General features: G+C 51.7%; 1 protein-coding gene across 2 annotated transcripts in view; it reads left to right on the forward strand.

The window, feature by feature from the left end:
• Positions 1-13,671: 13,671 nt before the first annotated feature.
• The window catches only part of CNTFR (ciliary neurotrophic factor receptor), a 209,967-nt gene continuing 200,189 nt past the window's right edge, over positions 13,672-23,449 (forward strand). The window contains exon 1 of one of the 2 annotated variants that reach the window (XM_055699741.1): positions 13,672-13,850. The gene's annotated coding sequence lies outside the window, so the exon portion shown is untranslated. The remainder of the gene's footprint in view (positions 13,851-23,449) is intronic. The other variant, XM_055699742.1, reaches the window with a different exon arrangement.

Below are 23,449 nucleotides of genomic sequence, written 5' to 3' on the forward strand. Positions count from 1 at the left end.
ACACTTAACAGGAGACACGGAAGGGCTGTTTTCCTCTGGAGCTAGTCACGAGCGAAGGAGAACAGACCTGGATTGCCCTCTGAGGCCTCCACACATGAGTACTTACCCCAGCACCTCAAGAAGGGAAAAAGCAAGTTTTGAAGGCATGGCTGGCTTTGTATTCACATTGCACATCAGATCAATCATAATTGTTGTGAATTTGCTCCAGGCTCAGGAGGTACATAAACCTGAGCATCCCAGGCTGGTACTGCACTTTTGCCTGCGTCTCAGCCAGTCTCAGGGGACATGATTCCATGGGGAAGGGGCTTGGTGCAGGCTGCAGCATGGACCTGAAGCCCAGCTGCTGCGGGGCAGCTGCAGGGCTTGAGAGGTGGCCCAAAGCGGGAAGGAGCCCTCCAGCTTCCCAAAAACCTCTCCCTCCCATGCATTCACTCCACTGGTGATCCAGGCAGTGCATGAGGCAGGGCTACAAGTGTTTCTAGCTGTCTTTTTAAATTCACAAAGGAACTGAGGAAAGCAGGGTTACATACCTACATATGTAGTTGCAGGATGGGTTGGGGAGGTGTATTTTTTAATGACAATCACTCTGATGAAGGCTGCAGGAGAAATTCTGTCCTTAGCTTGTTTTCTTGGCCTCCCTAAAGAAGCTACCAGATTGGCAGGTTAAATCTGGGGCAGGGTAAAATGTCCCCACAAAGCTGGAATTGACTGGGGTGGGACGTGACCCCAGCTCTGCAGGAAGAAGAGGTGTTAGCACTGCTCCAGGAGAGCACTGATTTAAAAATAAAAACTCACAGTTTTTTAAAATGTCTTTGTCACAGTAAAGAAGAAGGCAGGAGGAGTGTGGGGTCTGGGATCAAACTGGCTGTGATCAAAGCCTCACCTAGAAAGCCATTAACTGTGAAATGATGCTTTGATGATGTGTTGCTGGTACAACATCCGCAGGACCCCCATAGAACCAGCATCACCCCCAGCTCAATAGCACCTGCACTTGCAACCGTGTTTTTCTTGGCAGGGCGAACCATGCCATGGAAGAGACTGCTCAAATTGCACTGCGGTGACTATGGTGTGGAAACAGGCGCTGTGCTTCTCCATCAGGTCTCCCTCCAATATGCTAGGGCAGATCTAGCTGCTGTGAAGGTGCAGACGTCAAACAGTGCCCTGTAAGTCTATAGGAAATCCCTGCTGGCTTGCTCTGCTGCAGCCAGCCTTGCTGGGATAGAGGCTATCAGAAGAGGAATGACACTAATTAACTCCACCCATTTCTAAAGTGGGGTAGTGTTCCCCCATCTCCACACAGCACCATCAGGGACAGCATCTGTTCTGAAGGGCTTACAATGAAACCATGGGGTGAGACACAGTGGGTGGAGGCAGAGGACCAACAGGTAGCTAGGAGATAGCTGTGAATAATGTGACAGGCAAATTAACTGCACATGTAGGAAGAAGGTGGCAGTGGTTTCATTGCTGTGACAATTCAAGTGCCTAGGCAAAACCAGAATTTAAGGGAAATTTAAGATCTTCTATCAGACTAACTAGCATAGTCAGAAAAAAGCAACTGTGTTTGGGGCATGTCAGACCTTTTCCCAGTCTCAAATATAAGGAACAAACTTCAAAGGGAAATGCAAATGGAGAAGCATGGCTGGCAGTTTAATTGGACTTGTTAATCAGCTAGGCAGTTGGAGTGAAGAAGCAGCTGATACCTGCAGCACAGGGGAGAGCCTGGCCCCTGCCTCACCGAGCTAACAATGCAGGAGCACAGGCAGCTCACCAGATTGCACCAGACTGATTTGAAAAAATGGAATAAAATCAGGCAAATTACCTATTCACCTGCTCTGTTCAGGCAGCAGGTCTCCTGTGGACAGGGTCTGCCTGGGTGTCAGGGACATGGCTTGGGTACGGGATAACAGCTGCACCCCTAGAAGCTGCAGAGCTGGACTGGGGTGGAATAAGCACCCTGATGGGTGGCCTCACTGGGCTTCACAGACTTGTCAGAGGTGACCAGAGATGGGAGTTTTCCTTTCTAGCAAATTCTCTGTGTTTTCTCCAGCAGAGGCATCACCAGAGCCTCAGTGAGCTGTTGCCTTGGGGAAAATGTGCTGCAGGACATCTGAAAAGGGGTGCGCCTAGCACCTCTGCACAGAAATAGGCATGTCCGCCCCCATGGTGGGCAAACAGGAACAGGCAGCTGTAGCTGCTCCTGAGGGGGAATTACGTTCAAAAGCTCCAGTCCTAAAATGCCTGACAGTCTCATTTTCGTATTTTTGGTCACTACAGAAGAAAATTTTCAGCTTTCCCAGCCTCAAGCGCTCTTGTTTAACTTCCTGAACTCATCCCAAGTGATTGGAGCTGGGTTAGCATCTCCTTGGAGCTGGACATAGCTTTGAGGGTGTCTCCCTTCAGGACCCCAATGCCTATTGTCACTGAGTCCTTCTCCTGGTTATGGGGCTGCATCTTCCAGTGTCTTCCTGCATTTCCAGGAAGCTTGTCTGGAGCAGCCTCTGCTGCATTGTGAAGAATAAGGCTTTTGGAAGGGAACTCTGCCACAGGAGAGGCAAATTCACTGGCTCTAGGAAATGCAATCCCTTGTGGGATCACGCTGGTAGATTTACATTTCTTCATCCCTTTTGTACAGCAAGAAAACTTGCAAGACAACATCTTGCCAACCTTGAGATGCAAATCTCTGGAATTTCTAGAGGTAGCAGAGGGCAGAGCTTTGCATAGGGACTGTGGTAGCAGCAGCAGTATGTGATTGGCAGGAACTGATTTGAATAATTGGGTGTCACATCTCTATTTTTCTTTCAGTTTAGCTACATGTGCAATTAATTAAAGTAATAACGTAAATGGTCTCCTGCTAGAGTTGAGTTTGCTGCTCCACTTCAGTCTGCCATCAGCACTGCTGAAAGAGTTTTATCGAGAGCCACTTCTTGCTGAGAGGAGCTCAGGCAGAGAAAGGCTCTCCCAGAAGAAAGATGTTTAGTGCTCCTGGTGTCTGTGCTTTTCCCACCTTTGTTGTCTGGGTGGTGGATAGACAATAAATAGAGCTTTAATGTACCACTTCCCACATCATCTGCTTGCTTGGCATAGGGAATTGCCCTGTCCATGTCATGGGAGATGTGGTCCCTGTCCTGAATCCAAGGCAGCCTGGTAGTGCTGCAGGAGGGCTTGTGGGGAGTGCTTTGAAATTAGGATCCCCAAGTGTAAGCACAGGGTAGCCCTAGGTATATCTGATGACAGAGGCAAGGTACAGGAACACAAGAGCTGCGCTACTGAAAGGTGCCCCAGGACCATCCCACAGACTGTCAGTGCACCCGGGCACAGACTCTGGGCACTGAAATTTTCCTGAAAGTGTCTTCTCCTCCTTGAATTAACTATCTCCAGCAGCACATCACATGTCTAGTTGCCTCCAGACCCCATCTGCACCCTTTTGCTGCCTGTTTCCAGCTGCGTTCCCTTCCTCACCTCTGCTCTGCAGCCCAAGGCTGGCAGATGCCCTCAGCAGCCTTTGCAAGAAAAGACAGCTCTAGCCCATGAGGAAAGCATCAGAGGGTCTTCATTCATGCACAATCCTCCCTAATCAAAGGCCAGGATTTTGGTGTACACTGTGCTGACCACATCCCTTGCAAGATCATAGTGCAGCTTGTGCTGGCTGCTCCTACAGTGCAGATCTCTGTGGAAGAAATGAAATTACTTGGGGAACCATGCTCCTGCTTTTTACACTCCTCCAAAACACCCTTTATCTGCAAGTACATGCTGCTACAGTGGCAGCAGGATCATACCTTAAAAAGTCAGGTGCTACATTCAAAGCCTTTTCCTGTTGCCATGTTCATTGCTGGTACAAGAAATATTATTCCACTGCAGCTGAGTGCATTCACATGTCATCTTGCTCCTTTTTCCAGTTCTTTTTCTTGCCTGGCTGACTCCCTGTCAGCAGCCAACACTAATCTATCCCTGGCAGCCCTTCCCCTCCCTTCTTTAGTTTTAAAGATGCTTGGTATAGAGAATATTCACTGGTGAGCATGGTGCCAACCAGCCCCTCACCCCACAACCCCTGCCTGCTTCTGGCAGAGTTGACATAGGGTTTGGGGGCATGCTGGCAGGCAGAGCTGCCTGTCCTGAGATGGCCTTTTTCATCTGGGTTTGCTTGGAAAAGGCTGAAGCAGCCTGAACTAGATCAGCAACAGAAGACAATGTTAGAGATTAAAGCGCCTAGCTGGCAGGAGGAAGATGATAAACTTGTCCAGAAGAAATTGAATTGGGATTTAGCTGAATGGGAAAGCAATCAAAATTCAAAGGGTTTTTTTGCTTAAACCAATTGACTGAAGCAGAGCTCCCCAGCCTTTAAACAGCATTCATAAACTTTAAGGCCAGCGAGGACCATTTTGATCATCTGCTCTGACTTCTTGCTTGGTGCAAACCTTGTCCCTTCTGCCGGCCTGAGGACCTCTGCGTCAGACACAGGACTTTTGTACCGCTTTTAGGAAAATAGCCTGTATTCTTACCGAGAGGTCAAGAGAACAGTGAATCTCCTACGCTCTTCTGTGGTCCATAAGCGGAGATTAAGCTGACTTATCAAGTCTTTCAATAAAAGGATGCCTCGTGCTTGCCCCAAAGATGGTGAGGACCCACTGCTGCACCCACTTCTGGGCACACGGCTCTCAGAGCCTGAAAGACATACCATGAGGGGAAAAAACAAAACATTGAGTCAGAAGAGAAGGGAAAAAAATCCAAGAGCTTGATCTTCACTGCTTGGCAAAATGCTATCACCACCCTCTTCTCAGCCCATTACCTGAAAATAAGAGTTGATGTGCTTTTATTTCCATCCCTATTTAAATTAGCACTGTGGGGACAGTTATTAGTACCCAGCACACCTCACCTAGAGCCCCGACCTCCACAAAGGCCTCTAAGTACAGCTGTGGTCTACAGGGGAGGTCAGTGCAATTATTTATCACTTACTACCAGAGTGAGTGACATAGCAGGAGCTGTTATACCCCATGCATCAGGGTTATGGCACATTCATTGCATGGGCTTGAAATGGTGCTGATCAGGAGGGTGAGTATGGAGGAGGCATCTTTTTTTCTGACCCCAACAGGATGCAGATGCTTAGGAGGTGCTGAGAGGCAGAGAAAGGCAAAGTCCCAAACTAAGGTTTGCTCCCTGACTGCTCAAAGGTGGCAGGAGCTCGTGGGAAGAATCCAGTCCATAGGATGCACACGAGACATTGCTGTTGGGAGCAACAGCCAGAGCCAAGTGGGACCACAGGTACGGACATGGTGGGATCCAGCACACCAAGATCTGGGCTGTCCCAGCCCCATGAGAAAATTTGCTTGCTTCTGTGTTCCCTGATTTTTTCTCTTGCCTCTGACTGCCTTAGCTGATGCATTGCATATCCTTGGGGGAACACTAGCCTTACCAGCTGGCTGGGGGGTGTCTTCCACCCCTCTCTCCCATCTCCATAGGTGTTCCAGGATGATTTCACACTGGGAGCCAAGTCCTGTCCTGAGCACATCCCTGCTGCAGCAGCCAGTGTAGAGCTCAGATGGGAGTCCACATGCTCCTAAACCCAAGTACATGCTCGCAGACGCAAAACCGGTGCTTAAAACCTCTGATGGAGGAAGAGCCACTTGGTGGGGTTGAAACTGGTGCATCTTAAATCTTATCCTCCTCCATATCACTGCTGCTTTCCTAGGATTGCCTGCAGAGCCCAGGGCCTACTGCTTGATACTCTGCAGACACAGGAGAAAGATAAGCCCATGACTGCAAGAACAGGCAAAGGACAGGGGAAGAATGTAGGGACAGCACATGGCCGCCCTGGGATTTACACCATGCTGCAGTGCCCAGCATCACTCTTCCCCTTCTGTCTGGGCATCACGTTTAGCAAGGGTCTTTGTCATCCTAGACTTCAGAGAAAGGTTGTCTCATTCAGAGGCCCCCACACGCAAGGCATCTCTTACGTGTGGTAAGGGAAAGGTCTAAGAAAGCCGGTTTCATATATATATATATATATATTTTTTTTTTTTTTTGCCTGAAAGCTCATCCCAACCCCTGGCAGGCTGGGGGAAGCAGCCCAGGCCGAGCAACTGCCCTCCCCAAATGTGCGCCTACCCTCGCACCAGCAGCCGCTCTGCAAGGGCAGAGCATCCGCAAGCGGTCCCCGAGCAGGCCCTGCCGGGAGATGGCACTGCAAGCACAGGGAACCATCCCGCGGCGCGCCGAGGGTGGCAGGAGCTGCCGGAGCAAGAATCCTTTCATTTTTATTTCCCCCTCCTTCCCCTGAGACCCCGACGGAAAAAGGGTTCTCTTGTCACTTGCGATGGCTGCGTCCTCGCCGCGGCTGCATCCCCGCCACAGCAGCGTCTCTCTCATGCCAAGCGAAACTCGCTGACAGCGAGTCAGCGGGCGCACGGGGGATGGCTGGAAATAGCTGGCACATCCCTATCAGCATCCCAGCAAAGAGGGATGAAGGGCAGAAAGTCTGTGCCACTCCTTAGGAGATGAAGACAGCCCTCTCCATCCAGGGGGTCTGCAGTCTCAGACCCTGCCTTGAACCCTCCAGGAGCATCAATATTTCAACTGCAGCCTCCTCCGGCTCCAAAATAAACCAAAACTTCCATGGGAGCTCTTTTCAGTCAAACAAAGAAGCTGTGCAAGTATAATGAAATTCCCCCCTCTAGGTGGGAAGATTTGCTAAAGTGGCTGTCAGGGAATCAAAATTTACAGCACCTGAAGTTTTTGCTAAATCGCTGTTTCGCATCGAGGTATCAGGGGAGATGCAGATTTTCTTGTTTCTCATGAGAGCTTGAATCTCCACCTGGGTGAAACTGAGAAATTTCAGCAGCCTTTTGTGATGCCGGCCCAGTTTTCCAAGGAAATTTCATGGGCTTTTCTGCACCCTGCCAGATTTTTCAACACCTTTCAGGAAGTCACAGCTGAACAGTTTTGGTCAGGATAGTTTTGTGTTTCAGGGAGAATATTTGGACCATTAGGTCTTTTCGACAGTTAGCTGTTGAACACTCCCAGGACCACTGTTTCTGCTCCCCAGCAGTGCATTGTCCCAGGCAGCAAGGTGTTCCCAAAACAGGTGATATGCAAACCCAATGAGAAGACACCCATCAGTTCTCCTGTGAAAACAGATGTGTTTGGGCTCAGATAAAAGATTCTAAGCTGAGGCTGTCTAAGACTTTTTTTGGGGGGTGTGATAAAAGATAATTTTCAATTGGAAATTCTCAAAAATCAAAAACACTCTCAAAACTCTCAAAAAACCCTCTCAAAAACAACAAAAAAAAAGAACGCGTTTTTGCCCTTCCTGCTCTGAGAACGCGATAAAAAGCAATTATGCAGTTTGTCTTAATGTCCCATTCGGCATTTTTGCAAAGGAAGGATCTGCTTCTCAGTTTTAAGCAGGAGCCAAATGGATCTATACTGAAAAAAAAGAGGAGTGTGAAAGCGTCAGAACTGAAACATTTCAACATGGGGTAAACAGGCAGGTGTGGTTAACGCCCTGTAGTTTGGCCAGGTTGTAGGAGAGAAAAGCAAACATTTGTCCAATTTTGGTCTTGGCAGTGGTGAGGCTGAAAGAAGGAATGGCTTGGACATGGCTAATGAAAGAGAGATGAAGGAAGAGGAAGACAGCAGAGGATGCAGGAGCAGCAGGAGGGGAGGCATTTCTCCTTTGCTATATAAGGGCTATATGATGCATAGCTGCATCCATACTGTATTCATTAGTGACCATGGGAGCCGCCCATCCTCAGGTACAAATGTGCCCCACACAGAGGCACCTAGAAACTATGGGATGAGGCTGGGGCTTAGCCTGAGAGGGTTTCACTTCCTTGGTTGAGCTTCTGGACTTACAGGAATTTACTCTCAAGGCTAAGAAGAAACCCAGCAAATCATTACAAGAAATGCATCTTGAAAGGTTAGTACTCATTGAGGGCCAAATAGTGGGGGGGCACAGGAACAGACATAGCAGTGGCATCTCTTCCCAGGCATCATATTTGTGATGGTAATTTCTCATTGTGGCTCTCGGAATGTAGCAAACGGGAGCTTGCTGAGTTTGCTGGCAGAGACGGGGAGTCTCCCTCATCTCTTTCCTTTGCTCCCTGCACCCAGCACTGATGTTTCCCAGGTGTTTCTGACTTGCAGTTTGAAACTGAGTCACCTTTGATTTTTTCTGACATTCTCCAGAATTTTTATAACTGTGATGTTATATTTACCCCAAATGTGGGTTTCTGCGGGAATCATGCTTTTCAGCTAAAGGTAAAACAACAGTGAAACAAAATTAATCTCCTCTCCAAATAAAACCACTTTGGAAAATTGCGGGCAGAGGGATTTGCAAATTCCTTACCAAAAGACATTCAAAAGGCAGCTCTTTCACTTTTTTCTTCTAAACCCAACCTTTTCATGCTAAAAACTTCAAACCACTATAATCCCTGGCTTCTGCTTTCTATGTGATGGAGATGATTCATGATAGAAGCCAGTCCCGCAACCAGAGCAAGGAGCCATGCTGCAGCAGATGCTGGCCTGCCTTGAGGTGTTAATCTGCAGGGAGACTGTGGGAGACAAACCAGCCATGCTGGCATGGGCCACAGCTTGGGACAGGCTCACACATGGCTGGCGATCAGTAGGGTTTTGTGGCTTGGGTTCCAAATCCAGGCAAGAGCCACAACCATCAGGACATCCTTGCTTTCCCAATGGCAATGAGAGCACCTCTGCCATGGGGAAAAGACTGCAGATCCTATGGTGGTTGGGTGCAATCCTGTTACAGCAGAGGCTGGAAACTGGATGCCCAAGTCCCCTCCTGAAGATGCACACTAGCCTGTGTGTACTTCAAGCCAGCCACATCCCTCTGCACACCTCTATGGCCCCCAATCCTGACAGTGGGACAGCACTGGCCCACCCCTGCAAAATGTCCTGATCTCTGGGGGAAAAAATCCCACCTGGCAAATACACAAGACTCTGTATTTCTGATTTCGCCATTCCAGGAGCACTGCAACACCTGTCCTGTAATTCAGCATACTCATGAAACAGTGGTACAAAACGTGATTGCTGTAAGGTCTCAAGTTCTTGTCTAAGATTATGTGGGGTTGTGCTTGTGGCACTGAGGGAAAAAGGTGCTGGGGAAAACCTTTTCCAGATCCCTCTCCTGTTGTTCCTCGCTCAGAAAGACATATGCGAAAATGTATTTTAAATATGGCATTCATTCCATACTGAGCCTCTTCCGAGCAAGGAGCTGGCAGCAGTGGGCCATGTGCTGAGTGGGTGATGGGACGGATGTTATTTATAACAGGTGTCAGGCGGTACTTTGTCATCGAAATCTTACCCGGCAGCAGCAGCAAGGGGTCTCGCCATATGCCAATCTCTGTTTTCCAGGAGTGGTTTGATAACAGTGTGCACTGAACCTGACATCCTTGCTGCACATGGAAACTTTACTCACATATTTTAACTGACTGGTGGGACCTTGTTCCCTCTGCACCCCTCTGCATCCCGAATCATTCTAGTCACTCATGTCTGAGCCACGGGTGATCAGGGCTGTATCCAAGGACAGGATTTTCTTCTGCACAAGCCTTTGCACACACATACGGCCACATCACACCCTGTCCAGGCTCTGGGAGGTCCCCATGGCCTCTCCTTGCTCGCACCTTGCTGTGTGCATGCACACAGACACTCATCACCATCAGCCTTCCCAGGCAAATGGGTAACAGGCTGGAAAGCTACAGCCAAGTCCTGTACTCATTATCTCCATCTTTGTCTTTCGCACGCACCTCCCACCATGCCCCACTATCTACACAGGAAGAAGTTTGGCAAATGTAATAAAGACAAGGTGAAGTTTTACATAAAATAATCTCTCCTGCCATGAGTCCTGAGGAATTTTAATCAGTCCAGGAGCACCGGCAGAATTCCTTTGCCTGCAATCTTTTCATGATCTTGCTTTCCCCTCTTGCTCCTCGTGGGGAGCATTTGCTGAGAAGATGATTAAATTGGGCTGGTAAAAAGCTCGTCGGCTCCGTAGCTCCCATCTTTTTCTGCTTCTTTGCAAGATCATTTGTACTTTTTTCTGGCCTGCGGCATGCCAGGTCAGCTGCTTTCTTTGCCTACCCTGTACGTTTCTTTACCATTGTTGTGGGGGTTTTCCCCCTTCAGAGAATCTCTTTTGTGCAAAGGCAAGAGACAAGGCTCCTAGCTCAGCCTGCTGTGTTGTTGTTCGCCTGAAGTCCAGCAGGAATTCAAGGAATGGTTCCCCACGTCTCCTATTCACCTTGCTCCTGCCAGTGGCAAGGGGTCGGGCAGGGGTCGGATATTTTGGGGAAGCCGTGAGCGAGGAGCGCAGGCTTAGGGGCTGATGTGAACTCAGGGATTTTAGGCGACTGAAACTCATCTGAGGGTTGCCTGCCAGTAGTTCAGTGCAGGAATTTGGGTATTTTGCTTTGAACAAATGATTCACCAGTAATCATTCAATCAGCTCTCCTGATGGTTGAATAATCTGTGAGTAATTTAGTCAGATGTTCGCCACGAATCAAATAAATGGTTTGGAAAGACACTGGCTCAGACTCTTACCCAGCTTTGGGGTACGACCACGCAAGTGCTGTCCCCTGAGCTTTGGCCCCAGGCATTCAAGAGATCTGTGTTGCTTTACAATTGGCCAAGTCCAGCTTAAAAAGTTCAGGATCTGACCATGGCTCAGCTCTACCATACTCTCGCCACGCAGCTGTGAAGCATCCGTTCTGCTTAGGGTACCACTGCTGCTGGAGGCAGGTGGATGGCATGTAAAGGGGTAGAGTGACATCTTTAGTGATAGTCTCCTGGTCGAACATGAATGTATGGGCTTGTGACAAGTCCCCTGTTTTCTCCAGGTGGCTCCCACTGTGATACAGTGGGTGGGAAAAGCAGCCCACGGTGATGGCCTGATGTTGGCTCATAAGTTAGTGGAGACTCATTTCCCTAGGTCCAGCTCTCTTCCTGGACCTACTGGTGCTGCAGCATCCTCCCATCCCTGTCCCCATGAAAACACCTGCTCTCCTGACACATTTCCCAGTGGCATCTGAGAGCTGCTGCTCCTTGCACAGCTCATACTCCTCTTTTTTTCAGCCCTGATCCTAGCTGGCAGCAGGGCTGGAGGGATGAAGAGGTAGAAAAAAAAGTTAGGATTTTCTTTCCTTTTCTTCCATTTTCTGACTATTTCAATCTGGTCCAGAGTCTCTAGGCAGGAGGATCATTTTGCAGCTCTGCTGCGACCTGCTGAACACCCTTGGACACGTCCTTTCTCTGCTTTTAGTTTTCCCTCCTGTTTTTTCAGGATCTGCTATTAACTATCACAAATTCCCCCAGAGACCCAACATGCTGTTTATTCCTCATGGATAAACCCAGTAGCAATAAACAGATAATTTACTGTGGACCTTCATTGGAGACAAAACATCATTATTTCCATCTGATTAATAGTGGCTTCAGTAGCATCAATGAAAAACTAGACGAAACCTGGCTTCCGCTCAGCCCCCTTCCTCTGCTTGTGTGACATTGTGTGGGGTCAGAACTGCAGGGAGAGGTGGTATCTTTAATTTGGTCAAGATATATCTAGTTGGAACAAGAGATTGGCTTTTGTAGGTTTGCCCAAAGATTGCCGTTTGGGGGGGGGGGGGGGGGCATTGCCTTAAGAGGAAGAAAGTGTTGTTGTTGCTGTTACTACTGTTGTTTTCTGCAGAGCAAGAGAAGTCCTGGGATGCCAGGGGAAGTGGGAACATGCTAATGGGAATATTTCTCCCAACTCCTCTCTGCAGAGTTTTCTCACATGCGTTGTTTCCTGAGTCACAGGGGTTTGTGCTGGGAATGCTTGGATATCTGGAAACTGAAACAGCCCTTACTGCTGACCTGAATGTTGACGTCCAGGGAGCAGTACTCCAACCTTGCCACAGCCCCAAGGTGCGGGCCAAGGCAAAGACTCCATAATGAATTGTAGGGGTCCACAGGGCTCCTGAGAAAGCCCCTGTCAGCATCAGTCTCTGCCCTTCACTGGCACCTAGCCCACGGCAGCGAACAGGCTATTTCTCCATGGGCATTTGTCTCTTCCAGGCTGGGGAAACCTAGGTATGTATCTGCACTCTGGCAGCCAAGCAGGGGATGTGTCTGGGAAGGGCTATTCCCTCCAGACCCCTCCTCGCCCCATGGCAGCTCCCCGCCAGTGCTACTGTGGTGCTTTTCCCCACATTCCCCCCTAGACGTGTCCAATCATCTGTGCAGGTGGCAGGAGTTGTGGGGAGGTGGGAGCCCTTTCAGGGGTGCCTTCTCGTCAGCCTCCTGCCCACACTGCCCCTCTTTGCCCTGAGGCTGCTCGGCTGTCCTTGCTCACCCTCCCCTTTGGCTCCCACTCGTTTGGCCTCACTGCTGCTTTAATTTTAGCAATTCCTTGGAAAGAGTCATTTTCCATAACTCAGCTCGGAGCGAAGCCCTCTGCCTGCCAGCTCTGCCTTCTCACACGTGTTGCTGGCGTGCCCCAGCAGCACACGCCTGCACCTGCCCAGCCAGGCCTGCCTGTCCCAGCCCTTTGCACACCAAAGCCTCACACCCAGCTCCCCTCCCCGCTTGGCACGTTTCAGCCTGGCACTCCCAATTCCATTGTGCTGGAGCGGGTGCCCTGGCCTGGCAGACCTGGCCCGGCTGCATAGCCACCCCTGCAGCGTCTGCCTTGTCAGAAGTCACTGTGCACTGCAGAAGGGGATGTCTGCTGCCTTCGCCCTGCAGACCCCCCACATGTGTGACTGCCCCCGGTCTTTACCTGCGATGGGAAATGAGGCGGCCCCACGCCATGGGGGACCCCACTGCCATGGGGGTGCGATGGATGGGCAGGGTGGGTTTGTTCGGCGTGCACCAGCAAGTTGCATTTGAGTGGGAAAGGTGGGTGCACGTGTGGGCAGGCTGCCTCGCTTGTGCACTGGTTGTGCAAGAGGGTGTGGGGGCCCAGCCGTGTGTGTGTTGGGTGTTCAGTTGTGCGGGGGTGTGTGTGTGTGTGCAAGGGGTGAGTGCGGTGCCTTCCTTTCAGCCTGCTTCTGCGTGTGGTGCTTTCGTTGTGCACTCCGAGAGAGTGCTTGTGCAAGGATGTGCACGGTGGCATGCATGGGAATGTTAGTGCAGTGCCTTCGTTTGGGTCTGCATCTCTTAATGGTGGTGGTGGGAGTGTGCGGAGGGTGCATTGTGCAAGACAGTGTGTGCGTGGCTCCATGTGTGCGGGGCACGTGGGAGTGTGCGTGTGCATGCAGGGGGCTGCGAGCATGCTGCCTTCACTCGGGTCTGCGTCTCGGAGGAGGTGGGGGGACTTGCAGTGTGCCCCTGACCCATGTACGCAGGGACCGTGTGGTGCACGGTGTGTGAGTGTGTGTGCGTGGCTCCGTGCTTGCGGCGCTTTCACGAGTGTGCTCCGCCGTGTGCGTGTGCAAGGGCGGCGGAGGGGAGGCGGGGGGGACGGGGGGGGGCGGGCGTGTACGTGTGTGCGGTGCCTCCCTCCGGCTCCGCATCCGCGGGGAGGTGGGGGGTGGGGGGCTGCGTGTCCGCAAGGGCGTGTGCCAGGGCGCGTGTGCAAGGGCTCACGCGTGGTCGGTGGCGGCCGCGCCGGGGGGGCGCGGGGTGTGCGTGTCCGTGCGGGCGTGGGGCGGGTGCGCGCGGCGGGGCCGGGAGCGCGTCCGCGGCGCTGTGCCGGGGGGTGCGGGCTGAGCTCATCGCTGGCTCCCCGGCGCTCCTTACCAGTGGCTTCTGCGGTCACATGGGTTATGTGCTGGAGTTTAAAAGAGCTTATAGCCCCCGAGCCGGTGCAGAAGCAGCCGGTGGTTGCATGGGGTAGTGCCGGGAGCGCCGGTGAGGAGGGCGCCGTGAGTACCGGGCGGCCGGGGCCGGAGGGCGGGGCGGGGCTCCCCCCACCGCGGGACGGGGGAGGCGGCGGGCGGGGGTCAGCGGAGGCGAGCCCCGGTGAGCCCCGGTGCCCGCCGCCGAAGCGCCGCTGGGAGACGAAAAGGGGGAGGGGGGGGGGGGGGGTCAGCGGGATCGCTCGCGTCCCCCCGCCCCGCCCGTGCTGCCGCCCGCCCCGCACCCGCGCACCTTTCCCCGCGCGCCCTGCCCGCGCGTGTCCGCGCGCCGGCGTAGCCCGCGCGCCGCCCCCCGCGCCACCGGGGCACGGGCGAAGCCCGCGAGGAAACAATTCGGGCGACTTCGGTGCTCCGCCGCGCGCGCGGGGGCGGGGGGGGACGGGGGGGGACGGGGGGACGACGGGACGGGGCCGCGGGGCTGGGGCGGCACCGCACCCCGCGGGGCAGCGGGGCCGCGGCGGGGGAGCGCGGCGGGACCCCCCTCCCGGCCGGGCGGGCATCGCGGGCGGCACCAGGTTGGAGCTGGGGAGGGATGACCCCGCTGCATTGCATGAGCCGGGCTGCAGCCGAGGTGGCTCTTTGTAAACGGGAGCCCGTGGGTTTGCTGGGCGGGAGAGCAGACCTTTTCTTCGTTTCTCCAAAGGCGCAACCTGCCCTTTCCTCTGTTGTGGCAGTGCCGATATTTTTTTTTTTCTTCTTTTTCTTTTTTTTTTTCTTTTTTTTCTTGAGGGGGTGGTGTGATTTTATAAAAAAAGCGCCTGCATGGCGCTTCTGTGAAACTGCTGTCCCTGGGCTAGGCAGTTCATCCCGAGCATGAGTACGAGGGCTGCTTTCCAGAATTGCATAATGCTCACCGATCCCTTTGCTGCACAAACTCACTGACATTTCCAGATCTTGGTGACTTCCCCCACCGCAATCTTAAAACCAGATTGGGACTCCAACCAGTGCGTGAGCTAATTTTTGCTGCCTTCGCTGGGGACAGAACCTGGTCTGCGTGTTTCGGCTTCCCTGGATCCTCTGGCAGTTGTTTCCTGATCTGCTAAACTTTTTTGGTATAAAGATCAGCACTTCTCCTTCACTCTCTTAGAAAGCCCCTTTCTTTCCCACCCTGTGCTTCTAGACAATGTAGAGGGTCTGTACAGAGCGCAGGTTGCAGAAGGGGGACTGCCTGTGAAGCTAGTTGATTTCTTTTTCACGTCTCTTTGTGTTTTAATTTGTGGGATAGTCGAGGAGGTCCTTTCCTCAGATTGCTTTTTGCTCAGGAACTTGCTGAGTTCTACTAGGATTTTGCTAATTTAACTCTGACTGTGCACACTCTCAGTGCACGCCTGTTTACCTCTGTGAGGGACGGGACCTGCAGACGCTGCTGCTGGTCCTGCTGGCTGTGTGTGCCGGCAGCGAGGCAGAGACCACTGGCTGCTTCCTGCGAAACACACGAATCTGTGGGAGCAGCCGTTCTTGCTCCGTGCCCCTCCATGAGGAGCTAGAGCTTTGCCGTGATGGCTGGAGGTGTGCAAGGGATGCTTGTGTCTGACCGGGCATCTTGCTGGGATCAGGTCCTGGCACCAGGGCTCACTGAGGAGGGTGGACTTTTCCAAGACAGGCTGTGCTGTGGAAATGAAAGCCCGGTGCCTAGCAGACTTCTTTGCAACAGCCCTTTAGGATAACTTCATCAGAGCCTGTTGTCAGAGCAGGCCAAGCCACGATCTGATGATTGTGCGTTATCTTTTGTCTGATTTACCCCAAAAGGACCTGATCCTGCCAAAGTGCTGCATCCCTGTCCCCATGGAAGGTGCTTAGCGCACCTCCTGGGGGACTTGGGAGGGAAGAAGCCCTGTATCAGAGTGTCGGGGCCACAAAGCTTGTGATACACATACATGTGCAAATAACTGCAGCGGAGGCTCAGCTTTTGGAGATGTGGCCAACTCTCCGAAGCCAGCAGCAGGAGTTTTATGGGTGCGAGCCCCAGCTCCTGGCCACTGTTGGTTAATTCCCTGGCAGGCCAGAGGAATGCATCCTGCTCCAGCTCGGGCTGGGGCTGGGTGTGCGCCTGGGGAGCCTGTCTCTCGGCTCTGTCGTTTATTATTGCTGCTGCTGCCATTATGCCTGACAGATGGGAGTTGCTGAGTAATGTGCTGTTTGTGTGTAAATATCCGAGTGCTCACAGCTGAGCTCACGCCTGCGACTTTGCAGGAAGCCGTCTCAGCACCTTTCCCCTGTGAAGACCTGGGAGCGCAAAGGCATCCTTCTGTGGGGACCTTCCCACTGCTCCCAGCAGCTTTAGCCTTCGCTCTCCGCTGCTTTCCTGCAAGCGAGAAGCCTCCATCCTCTCGGGTTAACACAGAGGCCCTGCTGCTTTCCTGAGTGTGAGTCAGGGGTGGGAAAGGGCTCTGCATGTGTGTGTGTGCATGCATGCATGTGTGTGTGCACACCTTCTTAGGCACCAAGGCACAGTTGCTTCCAAGGGTCCTTCTCCTAGGCAGAAAGAGTTTCGAGGACTTTGTGTATTTTGATAGAGACGGTCATGCATAACTAGGAAAGACGGTTTATTTTGGGTTGGTCTGGGGTTTTTTTGCCTACCTACTCAGCCCCAAGCTCCCTTAATTTCATCCCATTACTGCTGAAGATGCTGAATTATTCCTTCCCATATCATTTTCATCCCATTTGCAGATTAGCATCTGACTGCTTCTGTCAGTACTTGCTCAGCCCAGCTAGACTGATCGCAGCTCTTCTAATCTCCCCTTGTAAATCAATCCCTTCTGCCTCCTGATCATTTTTGTCGCTCGTTTTTCTGAAATCCCTCCAATTTGTCCATTTTGTGTCAGTGACGTATGCCTGGCCCTAAACATGATGTATACCAGGCATGGCAGCGTGAGGGAAGGACACCTTCTCCCCTCCCACCCCGCTGGGGCTTGTGATGCTTTGTCAGCACTGAACTGAGTTACTTCCCCATTATTCTAAGCTATAGTCCCTGCTCGGTGTTGCAGAAGAAAGCAGCATACCCAGGTCAGTGCCCTGGGGAGAGTTTTCTCCAAATTTTGGTGATGAGTTTTTTTAGGTTTGCTTGCATGCTGCCAGCACAAGCTGGAAGGGGCTGGTGCTGTAGGTGCTGTCGGTGGAGTCTCCCCACAAGAACCAATTGTTGAATGAGGAGGGATGAGCAAAATAAGGGAGGGCAAGCTGCATCAAGGCTGCTGGGGAAATGGGGAAACTGAGGTGCATGCCTGGGCTCAATGTACATTTCCTGTGCTGACATCCAGTGTGTGCCTCTTGTTTAGGTGCTCTGTGTGCGGGGTCTGGTCCTAGTTGCACCCATTAGTATTGCAGCCAGCATGGGCATTTTTTCAGGAGATGCTGGATCTTGTCACTGGTCAGAGCAGGCTGGCAGGCAGGGATGCTGTGTTCTGGGCTGGTTTTGTGCATTGCTTCTCATGCTAATGGCCAGAGCTTGATGCCACAGGTGCTGTCATGGGGAGGAAACAGGGACTTTGTGCAAAGGCAGTGGTGTCTTTTATTCATGCACTTAAGTTTTGTCATCCTGAGCTCCTAGCAGCGAGCGTTCCCATTCCCTGGAAGGGCCGTGCCCTTCCAAGGACCATCTATTTTTAGGAGGAGTTGTATTCTGGACAGTGTCCACTGCAGATACTCTCTGCCTCCTCCTCTTGGCCCCTCGCCAGGGACAGCACTCGGGCTATCTGCCGGCGGGGCAGATCTTGCTGAGGCGTGACAGGGGTGGCACCGTGCCGGGCACGGGGACACTCGGGGGGCTATTGGTGCCTCGAGGGTGCTCGGGAGCACCAGAAGGCTCACGCTGCCCTTCACCTGAACTGTTGGAAACGGCACTGAATTGTGCTATAGGCAGCAGGAGGACACGGTGCCGGCTTGACTGTAGGATGGGTGAGGGCCGGCACTGCCTGGGCCAGGTGGTACCCGGTGCCGGTCTGTTCGCCAGGATGACACTAGGGGGCACGAGATCTGCTGGAATCCCTTTGTCGGGGATGGGGACGGAGGATGCAGAGCTGCTCTTGACCCTTCAAGCCCGTACATCATCCCCCCTGCACGTTTTGCAGGAACCCGAGTGTTAAACCACAAGGGCCGCCCCGGGTAAGTCGTCCTGCGGCGGGGGCAGGACGCGGCTCCGGCTGGATGGCGCATCCCGCAGGAGCAGCGCGAGCGAGGATGGGAGCGCCCAGCCGCAAACATCTCCGGAGGGAGCGAGGGGGAGATGGACGCGGCCGGAGTGCCAGGGAGTCTCCGGGGGGTTCGGGAAATCCAGGAAAACACCTAGCATGGTTTTAATGCCCCTCCGGAGGCATTGTCCAGGACGGGGATTAAGTTAGGTGCAGGGCTGGCTTTCAAGATGCAGTGTGTCATGGTTTCATTTTCTGCTGGATGTAAAGTTCACGCATGGTGTCTCCTCAGGGTCATGTTTTCCCAAAGCAGCAGAAACTTTAGAGTCTGATTTAAAGAATGGTTCTGATCGATTCAAAACGTGTGTGTGTGTGTATATATATATTATACATATGTATCCATGTATATATCTGGGTAGGGTGCAAAGAATGTGTTTTTGAAAGTATGTTTATGCATTTCTGCTTACATTCAGCTGTAATATTGTCTTCTGTCCTTAAAATCTATTATTCCAGCTGTGAATGTGTGTATCTATATTAAAACACTGTATACTGGAGTCTCTCTCTCTTGTTATAAAAAAACTCGTGAAAAGCAAATAAAGAGACATTGTTCTTATAGCAGGCTTGGAAGGACTTAATATTTATCTTCTATGAATTTTGATAGTTTTTGTTCAGTATGTTTGCAGTTATGATGGTGGGTGGTGGGTTTTTTTGCCTATCTACTTAAAATTTTGTGCTAGTGGAAAAATGAAAACATTCAGATCGTTTCCGTTTATTCATTACTTAATGAAAACAGAAATCAAGCTTCTGGATTGAAATGTTGATGCTTGATAACATTCTGGAATATTAATTTCTAAACATTTTTTTTTAATGCCTCCTGTTGCCAGATACCAGGCTCCTTTGCTGGAGCCCTGCTTCTTGTGCAAGCCCCCAGGCAATACTTTTAGTAGGACACTGACATATCACAAATACTCCAGTTCTCCTAGAAAAGGCTTTGCTGACTGTTGTTGAAAGTAGCAATAGGATGGCTAGAAATGGGAGATCAGAGGAGGATGACGCTGCTGCGTCAGTGCATTTGCTTTGTGCCTCTGATGGCGGTTTTGTGTCTGACCGTGTGGGTGCGTGCCTGTGTGGATGCGAGGGGCACTTCCCCAGCTGATGTATGAGCCAGGGCTGAGGACCAGGAGTTTATTTCAAAATGCCTTGTGAAGTGGAAGGAGGTCCAAGAAGAAATGCCAAGTCTACTTTTATCAGTCAATTAGGGATCGTATCCAAAGGCGTGACGTGGCTTGAAGAGGAGAGGGTGATTTGTCTGAAGGTGTTACCTAATTAGAGGGTATCATCGGGCTCTAATTAGCCGTGACACCCTAAAGATGTCATCCAAGCCCTCTTGAGGCACCACTGATGCCGCGGCATGGCTGTGAACTGTCTTGGGCAGTGTGGCCATCCATGGCTGGGGCTGCCACCCTCCAGCTCCAGTCCAGATGCTGGCACTGGAAGAAGCTGTTTTCCTTCAGGTGACTGGTGATGCCCTCTGGGGCTGCTGCCAGGATCGAGTGATTTTTGTAAAGTCGCAGAATGAAAGGAAAGCTGCAGCACTTGGAAGAATTAACACTGATGCCCATTACGTGGGAAATCTCTCACTCTTCCCCACGGGGATTGCTTTCTGCTGCTCCCTGCTCAGTGGAGGCTGGAGGAGGAAGGCTGTAAAGGTTTGCAATAAATGATGCTGTACTGTAGTCATGGCTGCATTTGCAGCAGCTGGTGGAGGGATCATGACCCCTCTCTGAGCATTGCCTTACAGACGGGGGATCAACTGAAATCTGGCTAGCCCAGACCTGGTTGCATTTAAATACTATGCAACACCCCCTGTGAGGGGGGAATTAGTGGGGCTAGTGGTGTAAGAAGTGGTGGGTGAGAGGGAGAGGCTGCAGGGGGACCTCTGGCCCAATGCTGGGAGCAACTGTGCAGCCTGGACCTCCGCTGGCCCAAACCCAGGTGGTGGCTGGTTTGTTGACACCGAGAGGAGGGATGGGTGGCTGCTCCAGGACCACTCTCACTCCTTCCTTTTTATCCAGCAAGTCAATTGGTATTTACTGAGTCAGTTCACTCTGCCCCATGAGGAGAGGACAGCAGGAGTTGTCCATTCCCACCAGTGGTGCTAAGAGCCAGTAGGAGCCAGGTGGAGCCGGGGGGTTGGCTGGTGGATTAATGTGGAGAGCAGAGCTCATTGTCATTTCCAGCACGTGTAAGCAAAAGCATCCTCTCTTCTATCAGGGCTGAGGTCCTCACCACTGTGACAGCCCTCTGAATTGTCAGGAGGGTTTGAATCCAGTCCCTCAGCACCCAAATGCCCCCCTAAGGAGGGGAGGAAGGAGCTACTGTTATTCCTGCTTCCATGGGAAGAGAAGGAGGTCCCTGGGGAGAGACAGGGTCAGATGCATGTTTCATCAGTGCTGTGAGCAGCCTCAGTCTGCAGAGGGACTGGTGGCCAGCTTTGCTTTTGTAGGTAGTATCACAAGCCCCCTAAATTAAACGCACAACCAGGCACATCCCTATGCTAGCCATTACCAGAGGGATGCGCCTGCTTTTAATTATGTGGGTGTTAAACCAGTGAATGCCTTTTGTTCACAAAGTTGCAGCCTGGTGTTTTCCTACTTCGCGTGGTCTCTGGTGTCTTTCCCAGTCTCTGGAGCACGGGTGAGAATAACCTGGGAGACTGGAGGTAGTAACTTGGTAGGACTGTCTTGGCCATACGGGGCTGACCCACCCAGCTATCCCTACTCCATATTGCCATGGCTTGCTAGTGCTGCAGGGGGACACTACATTTTGGGGTACTGTGGTGCCATGTTATAGGTGATGGATGGGGAGGTAGAGAAGGTAGCTGCTTTTTGTCGACTACGTCTTCTTTGCTTGAAAAATAGCTTCTTTTGGGGTGACCACTAAGGCTACATGCTTTGCAAATGCCCAGCAGCACAGCTATGGATGAACCAGGCTGATCCCTGCCCAAATCCCATGCAGGCACAGCAGCTATTGCATGCTGCGTGGGATCATCTGTGAGAGGTGTAAAGCTCCCTTTGCTGGACTTTTTCAAGATGATCAATGCAGAAGGGGGGATCTGCTGCTGCTGCTTGCCTGCCTGTTTGGAGAAGGCAGGCTGGGCTGGGTTCCTTGGGGCCAGGCGTGAGCATTCACTTGTGAAATTAAACAATATTACATATAATAAAACAACCTTGTGTCTACTTGGAAAATAGGTGTACTCTCTGCACCATGGTCCTTTTGTCCATGCTCTAAAAAATGTCGATGGTAATGAGGACACATCCCCTCCTGTGGTTAGAGCATGATTCTCGGATGCAAAGGGCAGGCAGCCTGTGCCAGACTTTGCCAATGTGTGATTTGCCTTCCTTTGTGCATCTGAACTAAAGGCTTGAAAAATAAATACATTAAGAAGAAAGAGAGAGAACAAAATGCTGCTGCTGCTCTGAGATTTGATCAAAAAAAGCTCTGTCCAGTCCTCCGGGCTTCTCACTTAGCAAAGAGCTCTAGAAATAACAGCGTTATGGCAAGGGTGCACCCTCAAATAACTATAAACAAATAAAATTGCAGGGGGGGCGGGGGGCAGTTTTGTTCTGGAGGCACCTGGACAGAGTACATTTTGGATTGTTTTGCTCCCCAAAGGGTGAGTTATTCTCACTCCCTGAATACGAGGCCCTTCAAAGCTGCCTGAGACGGCTCGGCTTTGACATCCATGCGTTGGCATGGTAAATGCGTGTATTGGTGGGAGGCTGTTTGATTTGAAAACCTGGCTGGGGGGGGTGGGAGAAGTTGCACTGAACAGCGGCCGCTGTTTTTCACAGCTCTCTTGTGCTGCGATTCAGAGCGGTTTCCTCTTGCCTTGTAGCCCGAACATGTGCGGGGCGGCCGATTCCCCACACGTGTTGCACAGACACGTTTCCGTGCAGGCTCTTTGTGCCTGCCCACCTATTTGCAGCTGGGGGAGCTGAAGCTGCTTTTTCTTGTGATTCATAAAAAAGTCTCTCTCTGGATAGAATTGTCTGTGCTTTTATTGACCTGGTTCCAGGAACGACAAGAGGCTTTTCCGTCTCCTGGATGCATGATTTCTGCAAGGGCTCTGGAGCAGGGGCCAGCTCTTGCTGCTGGTGTGTTTCCAGTCCTCCTAACGTGATTAGTTTGACAGGCCCATTGGGTATGTTGGTGAGTCTAGTTTTCATTTCATGCATGAAAGTAAGTGCTGTGACAGGGCACAGAGCATCGGCTAATGCTGAAATCTTTGCAGCAGGGAGCATATTGGCTGGACAATATTTCTGGCCATGCCAAAGAAGTGCTATACCACCTGGCAGAAGCCCCTTTCTCTTTTGATGGGGCATTTCTGTAATATCCCAACTATTAGGATGGTGGGATATAGAAAGGCTTCCCCTTTTCGGCTGCAGTTGGTGTTACTTTGCCAGGAGAAGATACAGTCTGAGCTCCATGAAACCCTAGTGTTGCAGGACATCTCAAGCATGCACCTGGGGTTTCCCAATGGAAGTTTCCATCCTTTAGAAGTCCAGCAAGCTGCCACCAACCATTTCCCATCCGCACACCCTGCCTGCTGGGCTCTGGTTTGGTGCACATTGCCCTCTCCCAGCGGTGCTAAGACACACCAAGTTCTTGGGGCTTGTTTAGGTGGGATGAGGACTGCCAGGGGGATAACTGATGCTCCATATCCCTACTCTGCATAGTGCTTTTTGCTGTATAGACACATCTGCTGCACCCCAGCCCACTTTGCTTTGGATCAGTGACTTCAGGTTCACCCTAGCTTGTCTCCTTTGCAAAGCAAGGATGAAGAAAAACTTCCCCAACAGCCATGGTGGGTCCTTGACTTCAAGGGCAATATGGTATTTATGCTTCCTAGTATTGGCACATCTTTATCTGCAGTCAGGCTAGCAGTTCTGGGGTTTTTTCCTGGTAGGGATGCCTTATGCACAAGGGAGAGCCAGTTGTGCACTGATGGGCTTGCTGTCTCCCCAGGGCTGGCAGAGGGAGAAAGGAGAAGATGATGTAGCTTGTCCAGGTCTGAGGTGTCAACGGCAAGGAAATGGGTTGATGATTTTGACTTCCCCTTTTACAACAAGGAATTGGGATGGTCTGACCTGCCTTTGGGTCTAGGACCCAAACAAGAGGTTCAGTTTATTGCACATCTGCATTTAGGTTTGGAGGGTTCCACACGGCTACTTGCTGTACCAGGGTCAGCCTTTTACCTTGCCACCACCTGGGGTTGCAGGAAAGCCCCAGAGCAGAGCTGGTTGCAGAAAACCAGATTTCTTGAGCTGCTCACAGCTTGTGCCAGCTGCAGGACACGTTAGTAAATACTGTGTGTAGACCAAAGCAGGGCATCCGGCTCTCTGTGCAGCACTGTGTGGTTATCTGTTTGTTTCCAGTTCTTCTGGCACCTAAACCCCTGAGACGACATTTAAA

This window comes from Falco cherrug, chromosome Z, assembly GCF_023634085.1.
Source record: "Falco cherrug isolate bFalChe1 chromosome Z, bFalChe1.pri, whole genome shotgun sequence".
Taxonomy (NCBI): domain Eukaryota; kingdom Metazoa; phylum Chordata; class Aves; order Falconiformes; family Falconidae; genus Falco; species Falco cherrug.